At 41.6% G+C, this 12,077-nt stretch overlaps 1 protein-coding gene across 12 annotated transcripts in view; it reads left to right on the top strand.

Moving 5' to 3' along the window:
- The window catches only part of LOC121578155 (calcium-dependent secretion activator 1-like), a 148,708-nt gene that overhangs the window by 60,111 nt on the left and 76,520 nt on the right, over window positions 1-12,077 (top strand). The gene's annotated exons all lie outside the window — the stretch shown is intronic.

Here is a 12,077-nt window from a genome sequence, read left to right on the forward strand (position 1 = left end):
TCCCGCAGTGCTGCTTCACTTTTACAACACTCATGGGAACGCTGAGACTCAGAGAGCAGATAGTAGTGCTAATATATTCTTCTTCCAGGAGCTTGATTAAAAGTCTGATCACAGGAAGCATTCGGAGCTAGAGCTCAGATACATTTACATTTCCTCATCATTTAATGCATTAGCAACCACAGTTAAGTGAATGATCTCATTCTCTCCCATTTCGATAAAATGCACGTGGCCTTCAGAAACCAATTAATTGTTGAAACGGCTTAATTTCTGCCTGAAAGAAGAAGGTATCATCTTACTATTTTCTTCGTCATTTATGTTGTATAACATTTTAAAGATGCACTACGCAGAAATCATTCCGCCATTTCCTGGTTGCTAAAATTCTAATAGTTTGCCTAATTTCAGTTTATGTGACAAAACAAGCAAGAATAGTGTAGAGAATCATTGTACCATCTAAACAGCTGTGAAATATATTTTCTATAACCAAAAATATTGTATTTTCAGCTGTTTGAAGCTGGTGTACAAAACCAAAAGTAAAAGACGCAAAAACAAAACTTCAGAACGGGAGGCATAGAAATAGCTCACATAGAACAGATCTACCGCTTCTTAGACTTGCTTTCAATTAAAATTATAGATCTATAACACACATTTCTATGTGAATTTGGTCGAGTCTCCCAAAAAGTTAAAAATTGCAGCTTTAGTGGTTGTTATCCCAACAGTAAGAAATGAACTAGGACAATAATGAACTAGTGATAAAGACTCAGTTAGCAATCTTATTGCTCTGGTTGGTCGTTCCACAGGCTGTCTCTACAGGTGTGGCAAGAAGCTACATATTTAGCAGCTAATATTACATTTTACATTTTAGTCATTTAGCAGAGGCTCTTATCCAGAGCGACTTACAGTTAGTGAGTGCATAAAAAAAAATTCATACTGGCCCCCCGTGGGAATCGAACCCACAATCCTGGCGTTGCAAGCGCCATGCTCTACCAACTGAGCTACACGGGACCACAAACCACACACAAATATGTTTTTTCTCCCAATAGATATTGGATTTTCTCCCTTTCTGTTTTGGTTTCAAAATTGTTGCATTTGTTTTCAATTTTGGGAAGGAAAATTGCCCGTAAGTCTGCATAGTTCTGGCAGTGTAGGAGAAAATGCAGCTCTGTCTCGACCTCTCTCTGAGGGCAGAGTGAGCACAGCCTGTCCTCTCTGGGCAGCCAGGTTTGTCTATGATGGCCGGTTTCTATGGCCAGGCTGTGCTTACTGAGTTTCTCTCAGATTTCTCTCAGTCACGGTGGCTAGATGGTCTGCCACCATGGACTGTGTTTTTAGAGCCAAATAGCATTGAAGTTTACTTTGATTTTTCACACACAAACACACACACACACACACACACACACACACACACACACACACACACACACATACATACACACACACACACACATACAACACACACACACACACACACACACAGATGCACAGATGCACGGATGCACACATAAACAGAGGAATCAGAGGCGGGCCATTTTAGCATACTAAATCTTTATATTTCAGTTACCATCTTGTCACAGCAGTGAAAACATCACTGCTCACAAGCAGCAGAATAGCTTTTTTTCTGCTGACCACTGACGCAATAGTCCTTTTTACCACATTGTTTAATATGACAGGAGCAATAGGCCTTTTTACCACAGTGTTCAATATGACAGAAGCAATAGGCCTTTTTACCACAGTGTTCAATATGACAGAAGCAATAGGCCTTTTTACCACAGTGTTCAATATGACAGGAGCAATAGGCCTTTTTACCACAGTGTTCAATATGACAGAAGCAATAGGCCTTTTTGCCACAGTGTTCAATATGACAGGAGCAATAAGCCTTTTTACCACAGTGTTCAATATGACAGAAGCAATAGGCCTTTTTACCACAGTGTTCAATATGACAGAAGCAATAGACCTTTTTACCACAGTGTTCAATATGACAGAAGCAATAGGCCTTTTTACCACAGTGTTCAATATGACAGAAGCAATAGGCCTTTTTACCACAGTGTTCAATATGACAGAAGCAATAGGCCTTTTTACCACAGTGTTCAATATGACAGGAGCATTAAGCCTTTTTACCACAGTGTTCAATATAACAGGAGCAATAGTCCTTTTTACCACAGTGTTCAATATGACAGGAGCAATAGGCCTTTTTACCACAGTTTTCAATATGACAGAAGCAATAGGCCTTTTTACCACAGTGTTCAATATGACAGAAGCAATAGGCCTTTTTACCACAGTGTTCAATATGACAGGAGCATTAAGCCTTTTTACCACAGTGTTCAATATAACAGGAGCAATAGTCCTTTTTACCACAGTGTTCAATATGACAGATGCAAAAAAATGTTTGTCTGATGAATTATGAGCAGTAAATAAATGTATTTGCGTTGCAGGATGTAGGATCATTTTCAGTAGGCAGAAAGCACCTTAATTTTTTATGATGGATGCTTTTCTGTTAAAGGGGAAAAACAACAACAGCTGTATATCATTAATTTAAGGCCAGGCACCACAGGCTGAAGTTACATTTTTTCATATACCTATCAATTTTGAGATTTGTTGGTATTTTGATGCATTAATATTATTATTTTCAAAAAGCAAACATAAACATTTCTAAATCTTGATGAAAATGTATATTTTCTTTAGTTTATCGTACTGGCGTCATCAACATTTCATGAATTTTAACCACTTTAAAATAGTCAGACATCCATAATTTCAAAGCTCACTATTTTGAATTACACATAATTTAAAAGCCCATTTCATAGAGAATGTAACAAACTGGGCTATATATAGTAACTTACTTCAAAGAGATGGTGATTGGGTCTAAATATGTGTTTGGTGTTTGGCAATCTAAATTCAGTGTACTTGTCTTTAACTGCCATTTACCAAAAGTAACTCATTTTCCTCAGCTTCAGAAGCATCTGCTTTCACCAAATGTTGTGTGATTATCCTTAGATATATTATTGAGTCTCAGACAGAGAGAATTGTTGATATGTTAAGAAAAAATAAACTAAAAAGGTCTAGATAACATTATGTTAAGAAAAGTGCCAAAAATTCATTTAACGAACATGGCTTTAGTATTTTACAGATAGAAAGATAAAAAAAAGTGTTTATCCCCAATCTGCTCCGAGTAAGTCCTGTCCTGGAGCGTCTTAACATAATGAAGCCAAAATATTTAGGGTGACTTAATCCAGTGTCCTGAAAAATGTATTTGCGTGATATGCAAATATGTGCATATTAAATGAAATATCACTTATTTGCATATTTTGATACAATATTTCAGAAATATTGTTATACAATGTATTTATTTGTGTCTACATTCAACTTATAAAAGTTGATTGTGATATGATTAAGAAAAATACATCTCTATTACGGTGTGGTGCCTGGCCTTAATAGTCCAAAAATGGATGTACCAATCACGGATTTCCCCATTTAAAGACCTCCTTTTATTGGCTGCTCTTCTCTCTGGAATATATTCTTTCAACCGTTTTGATATGCTGATGGAAAGCGTTTTGACTGACTGACTCATATGGAAAAGGATGTTATGACAGAAAGCCAGCCTTTCCTCGTCTGCATCCCAAATTGCACCCTATTCCCTATAAAGTATAGTGCACTACTTTTGACCACATAAGGCTCTGGTCTAAAGTACTGCACTATGTAGGGACAAAGGTGCCATTTGGGACACACCCTCATAAGAACCAACCCATGGCAATGGCAGCACCGCATTCTCCACTGTTCCCTCTAGATGACTATCCTGGAATCCAGATTGATATGCTGCGTTATTATTTTAAACAATGGTGAAACGGAGCATATCAGTTTCGAGAGATGACAAAGTTCTCCCCAAACAGAAGATGATGCTCTCACTGCTCGCTGCTCGGCACAAGATGCCTCAGGGCTGGTTGGAGAAGATGTGATGAGAGGTTTTCAGGGATTGGTTAAGATTCAGAGGCCATCAGTTTTAGCTCTTCTCTCGTGGGATTTAAGTAATTTGTTAAAGTCACATACCAAGAGAGCGGGGGAAGGGAGAAGGACTCTATTTCTGTCCAAGATACCAGGTACCAGGAAGCACAGCAGAAATATGGGAGTGACTCGGAGCAGGCTGACTAGACTGGTACTGTGTGACCAGTGGCCCCCTCACACCAGCCTTGCTGTCTCTCCCAATACAATGGAATGAGGCTTGGCTGCACAACCAGGTGACTGTGGCTCTGAGAGTGACTCAGAGCAGGTTGAGTACACTGGTACCTTGTACTGGTAGACTAGTAGACTGGTACAGTATGTATGACCAACGGCCCCATCGCACCAGCCTGCCTGGCTCTCATGATACGACACACTGAGGCTGGGCTGCACAACCAGGTAATCTAACTGTGCTATGAGTGACACAGTCCAGCAGACATATCTATGGTAATGCAAAGATGTACATGTTTCTATTCCTCATGCCTATTGGAGGTGTGCAGGAATATGTCTTTCTAAGAAGGCTGTTACAGCCAATGCATGTATTTTTTCTATCTGTTTCGTGTCTGCTTTCCATTATGTTATGAGTTCCAGTTCAGTAAAGCATGGAACTGAATAGAACATTCAAATGCTGCATGAAACACAAACACACAGTAATATGTTTCGTGTCGTGAGTTACAGTAAAGCATGCAACTGAATAGAAGCTTCAAGGACACATCATGACAACCGCTTGACCTGACTAAATGGCTCTCTGAGTGGCGTGTAGCAGTCGTTAGTGTGTGTGTGTTTGTTTGTTTAGCCACGACAAGCCACGAGCAAGCTACTCTGCATCAAACACATCCATCCACATCAAACACACATCATTTAGCCTTTTTGATGGTGATGGAGTGAATGGCATTTTTTCTCCCTAGAAAGACGGCCTTGCGTGGGCGTGAGGCGTTCTAAGAGGCGTTCTGAATGAGTTTGTGCCGTTAGACGACACATACACCACCTGGAGTTTATTTAATGAAAGCACAATTAGACATAATTAGCAGAAATTGTCGGGCAACGTAAGCGCAGTCGGAGGCAGAGAATGTGAATGTGCTGTTGCCTGCCTTGTACTCACACATAGAGACAAGATGGATGGCCTTACAGATCTCTTTCACATGTTAACTAACAAATCATTTTAACATTTACCATCTTATCTACTTGGATGATCGTTTGCCTTGCTTAAGAGGTTGCCACAGAAGGCTGAATGCATATGAGTCTTCTTTGTAGCCAATGAACCAGTCAATGCCAGTGTCTGCAATGACATGGCAAAAATGAAAAATAGAGATAGCAATTATTGTCAAGCAACCAAGCATCACAAATGTGATGATCACACCTCAATGTGACAGATTTATCTCCATTATCTTGGCTTTGAGCTGTAATGGCACAGTTATATTCTTTGAGCATTACTGTAACTCAATAACAAACAATGAGTCTGCTGGTTGGGTATCATTAAAGGCCCCTAGTCTACAGTGTTGTGTCTCTACAGTGCCACAGTAACAATTTAGTCTCTCAGCTCCTCTCACAAGGCTGCTTGGGTGCTGGCACTATGGCTGGAAGTGGCCAGCGTTAATATTATTCACATCTCATATGGATCAGATAACACACAGACTGTGTCCCAAATGGCACCCTATTCCCTATATAGTGCACTACTTTTTACAAGGGCCCATAGGATTTTTGTAACAAATAATAGTATACACTCTGTAACTAACGTATTTGTACTTATAAATATACACAAATATAGCCTAGTTCATATACATTTGACAGAATGGTTTAGAATATTTTGGGTCACAAATTGAGAGTAGGAGGAATAATATACATTTTGTTTAATCTTTTAGACTCTGAAGTACTGTTGGCATTTCATCTGTGACATTTTCACAATGCTACAATTTGGAATGAATTGTTTTGTTTTGTTATTCCGTCGCCCCATAGTGCCCACTGCTCACGGCCTACTGCCTACCTGCTATGGTGAGGGGGTTCATGTCGACAATAGCCTGGGTTTCCGATTGAGATTTGAGTGGGGAAAATCCTATTCATAAGACACATTATTTATTTATTAGCCCCAACAGTATAGTTGTATAAAATAATTTGGCATTTCATCTATGGCATGATCACAATGCTGAAATGTACAGTACAGTTCCCACTCCCTAGTCCCTACCTGCTATTTTCAAGAGGAGGAGGGACCTTGACAGCCAGTGGGGTTCACATTGACAATAGCCTGGCAGCAGAAATGATTCGCTTTTTTTAAAAACATTATGTCCAGCTCTCATCAGCTATTGTTGCTGTGTGAATCACATGGAAGATGGGCTGGCAGTCTTTACATTCTCTGCTCTCTCGGGGGCGTAAGAATTGCCTTAACCACCACCACAGAATGTGTGTGTGTGTGTGTTTGTGTGTGTGTGTGTGTGTGTGTGTGTGTGTGTGTGTGTGTGTGTGTGTGTGTGTGTGTGTGTGTGTGTGTGAGAGAATGCCTGGGCTAGCTACAGTCACTTAGACTGGAAGATAATATCATTTCAACAGAGAATCACATTTCTTGTGAAAAGTGTTTGGTTTCATACACAGATATGCAGATAAAGAAACAAATATACATGTTTACACTAAGTAAAGATTTCCTGAATGGTTGAATGTAGAGGACGTGTCTGCTGCCTCTAAAATACTGCAAATAGATAAGCACTTGAGTGCCGAACCTCAATACTGCATCTAGAGGCATTCAATTAAAGCAGATTTGGTCACAGGTTAGTGCTATGACACCAATTAACAGGGTAAAATATCTGTTCTGTTGGTGGAGCGTGAATCTGATACAGTGATACAATTATGCAGTATAACAACGTCACTGACTGGTTGAAAAAAACAATGTTTCTCACACTCTCTTCACTCAGCTGCTCTGCTGTGTGATCATGAATATTTACCCGCACGGATGAACTCTCTCTCTCTTTGACTGAAATTATTCCCCCAATCTCAAGTGACAGCTGATTAAATTACCTTCATCGTACGCACAGGGAGATGTCAAAAGGAGGTAAGAGAGAGCAGAGAATATTAAACTGAATATCTAACTCTAAAACGACCAATCACAAACCCACAGCCAACAGACATAAAAATTTGTGTGTGCAGTGGTGTAAAATAACCCTAGTGTTTGAAATAACCAGTGTTGAACCAACAACCACACCCATCATGCTCACATTTATATTTTAGCAGACACTCTTATCCAGAGTGAGTGCATACATTTTCATACTGGCATTGCAAGCACCGTGCTCTACCAACAGAGCCATACATTACTTCTATTGCAAGTTGATTTTGAGAATGTTTGTTTCAATATCTATGTTTTTGCGTGTATGTTGATTAATTCATCTTATGCTACTCTATGATAGATAACCTACATTTTCTCAACGAATCTAATCTGTTACTTGGACTTATTGCACCCGTTACTGAAATGGTTGTTCCAGTTTAGATGCTTTAGGTAGTGTCATATCTTACTCTTCCCAACCCTGGCAGTCATACTGAATGCAGGTTGCAGGTGAATAATGTTGGATAGCCCCACTCTGGCTGGATTCCAATAGGATTACACATCACTTTGCAAGCCAACATTATGTGACTTGCAGGCCTGATGTGGTGTGCAAACCATGAGTTTTGCTTAGGATCTCACTTGGTAAAGGCCACAGGACTGAAAATGAATGAATGCAACAACCATGTCTCTGTCACTAACAAATACAGTCATGGGTGGTAACTCTACAATTCACTCGAAAGGCGACCTGTGAAATATGCAAATAACTAATTTTGCCCCTGTTACATTTAACACTCTCAGTGTTGATTTAACACACACAGCTCCCCCACTCCAACTGGCGTTGGACGAGAAAAGCATCACCCCGTTACGCTTTAGTTTGCTTCGTCAGCAACTGTTCGCTGGTGAATTAGGCCTGAGTGATTTCTGGTTCCAGCCTGTAACTGTTCTGATTATGGAACCCTCTGTGTGTATGTGCGCGTGCATTTGTGTGTGTGGTGTGTGTTTGTATATGTTTGTGTATGTCTTTTTGCGTGCCTGCATGTGCCTGTATGTGCATGTGTGTGTGCGTGTGAGTGTGTGTGCGTGTGGTAAGGCTGGTGATGGGATCTACACAATGCAGCACTATAGATTGGAAGAAGGGAGAAGGGAAAGGGTACACACTGCATAGCAGCCAAAGCCAGCTATGAGGAGAGGGAGGGCTAGATAGATACAATCTCATCAAAAAGGGTTCCAAAAGGGTTATTCGGCTGTCCCCATAGGAGAACCCTTTTGGGTTCCAGGTAGTACCCTTTGGTAACACTTTACTTGACACCCAGTGTCATAACATATTATGACACGGTCATAACCATGTCATAATATGTCATAACAGCTGACATAACTTGTCATAACCTTTTATAATATGGTCCTAACACTGTCATGAAACATATATTTAGACCTGTTGTTACATATATTGCGTTATTTTATGGCTGGTTATGACACCTACATAAGAGTGTCAAAACCCACAAAACCTACCACACAAGGCAAAACATTCCATTACACCATAAACTACTTGTCAACAGTATGTTTATGTTATATATGTTTTTTTATTGACCATATACAATTATAATTGTAATTGCGCAGACATTGATGTCAGACATGCATCTACCCCAATGCTCTGTTGCTGATGACTGGGATGAATGCAGGAGCAGATTTCAGGAGCAGGACAAGGCACCCTGTTTTTGACTGATGACTGATACATGGGCATGTACGTGATAGGCCTATCTGGCTTATATGATTATGATGGTCATAATGCTTCTTGACAGTGTCATAAAGTGTATTTTCTTAGTCCAAGTAAAGTGACACAGGATGGTCATAATGCTTCATGACAGTGTCATAAAATGTATTGTCTACACGTTATTTAAAATATAATGAAAAAAAAACATGACTGGAAAGAATTCATTACAACAACAAAGGAGTTAAGAAACAAACTTTCAAATGAAAGGAAACTTCTTGGCAGGGAAAAAACTAATTTGAGTAAATGTGGGTTTTGACACTCTTATGTAGGTGTCATAACCAGCCATAGAATAACGCAATATATGTCACAACAGCTGTAAATATATGAGTCATGACAGTGTTATGACCATATTATGATACGTTTTGACAAGTTATGTCAGCTGTTATGACATATTACGACATGGTTATGACCATGTCATAACATGTTATGACGCTGGGTGTCAAGTAAAGTGTTACCAACCTTTTTCTTTTACAGGTAGAACTCTTTTGGGTTCCATGTAGAACCCTCTGTGGAAAGGGTTCTACATGGAACTCAAAAGGGTTCTACCTGGAACCAAAAAGTGTTCTTCAAAGGGTTCTCCTATGGGGACAGCCGAAGAACCCTTTTAGGTTCTAGATAACACCTTTTTTTCTAAGAGTGTATGAGTACATTCTGTAGCGGCAGACAGGCAGGCTGGCAGAGAGCTCACTCATTAGCATGCATACAACAGAGCTCCTCTCTCTCTCTCTCTCTCTCTCTCTCTCTCTCTCTCTCTCTCTCTCTCTCTCTCTCTCTCTCTCTCTCTCTCTCTCTCTCTCTCTCTTTCTCTGTCTCTCTCTCTCTCTCTCTCTCTCTCTCTCTCTCTCACACACACACCCACACAGGCACACACAGGCACAAACCGTGGCACGCAGTATCACAGGCTCAGCTATAAATAGACCAGCAGTCACCACCTCTCCAGGTCTCAGCTCCTCTCCCAAACCAGCCCCTCCTACCCTGTCCTCTATCCTGTCTCTCCCTCTTTCCCTCTATCCTTCTCTCCATCTATATTTTCTCTCTTTCTCTCCCTCGCTCCCTCTCTCCATCTATCTTTTCTCTCCCTCTCTCCCTCTCTCCTTTCTCTCCCGCTCTCCCTCTCTCCCTCTCTCCCTCTGTCCTTCTCTCCCTCTATCCTGTCTCTCCCTCTGTCCTTCTCTCCCTCTATCCTGTCTCTCCCTCTCTCCCTCTCAAATACATGGCACTCTACTCTATCTCTTTCTCTCTCCCCAGTCCCCAGTCTCCACTGGTCTATGTGTGTCTGCATGCCTGTGTGTGTAAGTGTGTGTGCTATCTGCCATCACTTCTCCATCTCTGTCCTCTAACCTGGGAGTCAGTCTGTCATCAGCTGTGCTGTTAACTACTCCCCTCCTTTCACTCTTCCCCATGTAACTACACACATCCTGTCACTTCTTCCTCCCCTCCCCGTCACCTCTCCCGTCACCCCTCCCTCCCCTCCCCATCACCCCACCTCACCCATCCCCGTCACCTCTCCCATCACACCTCCCTTTCTAACTACACCCATCCTGTCACACCTTCCCATCACCCCTTCTCGTCATCCCTCACCGTCCTATGTGTGTGTGTGTGTGTCTGTCCACATGTGTTGTGCTGGTGGGCTGGTGACAGCAGTGACCTTTAGGCTGGGCTGATTAGATGGAGATTGGGTGGGGGTGGGGGGGCTGTGTAGGGGCTCTGGGGCTCCATGAGGGGTGTCAGATCGCCCCCTCATAGACGTGTCCCAAGGCACCCCCCAACGTGTTGCAGACCAGACCACCTCTGTGACTGACACTCTCAGGGGGGTGATGAGGGGGCAGTGAAGGTCACTGACGCTTGTCATCTTTGCCTCCAACCCCAATAACACATAACCCCTGTAAATCACTCACTACCCATATAGCTGATCTACCATATGTCAGTTCTACCAAAGAAATACAGTTCATACAGCCTTCAGAACTACAAACAACATCAGAGCTTGCAATTTATAAAGCAGATTAATTTACTTCTAAGGTTTATTGAAGTAAACGAAATTAAAGAAAAATACCCTTGGATTTTTCATTGTGCTCGTATTCAGGGAATTAAAATTGTCTTTGTTTCTGGATGTCTAGACTAGAGGACAGATGTGACCAAGTCCTTGTGTTGTCAGGATGCAGTCAGACAAGGACAGCTATCTACACAAGCTGCTTTATTGCTGGCATTTCCAGGGAGGCGTGGCCTTCTCTCCATCCCTCTGTGACTGTGACAGTTCTGCTTGGATTGCACCATGTCGTCCAGTCAGAGGTCGCTAGCTTTAGCCTCACATACCAGTACCACACACATACACACACACACGTACAGATGCACACGCACAGATACACACACACCACACAGACACTTACACACCACACACACACGCACATGCACACAGACACACAAACACACACAGAGACACCACACACACACCACACACACACCAGTCCCTCAGAGCCCCACAGTTCATCATGGCACACTCAGATGGACAGGCAGCATGCAGCCAGTGTCAGGGAAAACACTTAATCCAACCACTCCAACACACACACACACACACACACACAGAGAGACATAAACACACACACACACTCTCCCTCAGTAATGGCTCTGCATTGCCTGGGTAAATCCTGGGTAAATTCCATGATGTCAGTCTGAGAAATGTATTTAATCCTAATAGGCAGTGTGTATGATGCTCTGAAAGGCTGAAGCCCTGACAGTGCAAAGGCAGAGCAGAACATCTGGTGGAAAAGTTATGATTATGTGGTCTACTAACCAGGAACTCTGTGAATACATCCCAAATGGCACCCTATTCCCTATACAGTGCACTACTTCCCAATAGGCCCTGGTCAAAAGTAGTGCACTATAAATGGAATAGGGTGCCATTTGGGACGTAAGTCTGTGAAAAACAGCAGGCAGGGTGGGTGGCTGCACAGTGGCCCAAACACTCTAAACATACACTACTGTACTGTACACTGACGTCTTAGCAGCTCGTGCCAATATCTTCTATTTACTATACCGTTCAAAAGTTTGGGGTCACTTAGAAATGTCCTTTTTTTCGAAAGAAAAGCAATTTTTTTGACCATTAAAATAACATCAAATTGATCAGAAATGCAGTGTAGACATAGTTAATGTTGTAAATGGCTATTGTAGCTGGAAATTGCAGATTTTTCATGGAATATCTACAGAGGTTACAGAGGCCCATTATCAGCAACTATTAGTCCTGTGTTCCAATGGTATGCTAATCCAAGTTGATCATTTTAAAAGGCTAATTGA

Source organism: Coregonus clupeaformis, chromosome 12 (assembly GCF_020615455.1).
Source record: "Coregonus clupeaformis isolate EN_2021a chromosome 12, ASM2061545v1, whole genome shotgun sequence".
In the NCBI taxonomy this organism is placed as follows: Eukaryota; Metazoa; Chordata; class Actinopteri; order Salmoniformes; family Salmonidae; genus Coregonus; species Coregonus clupeaformis.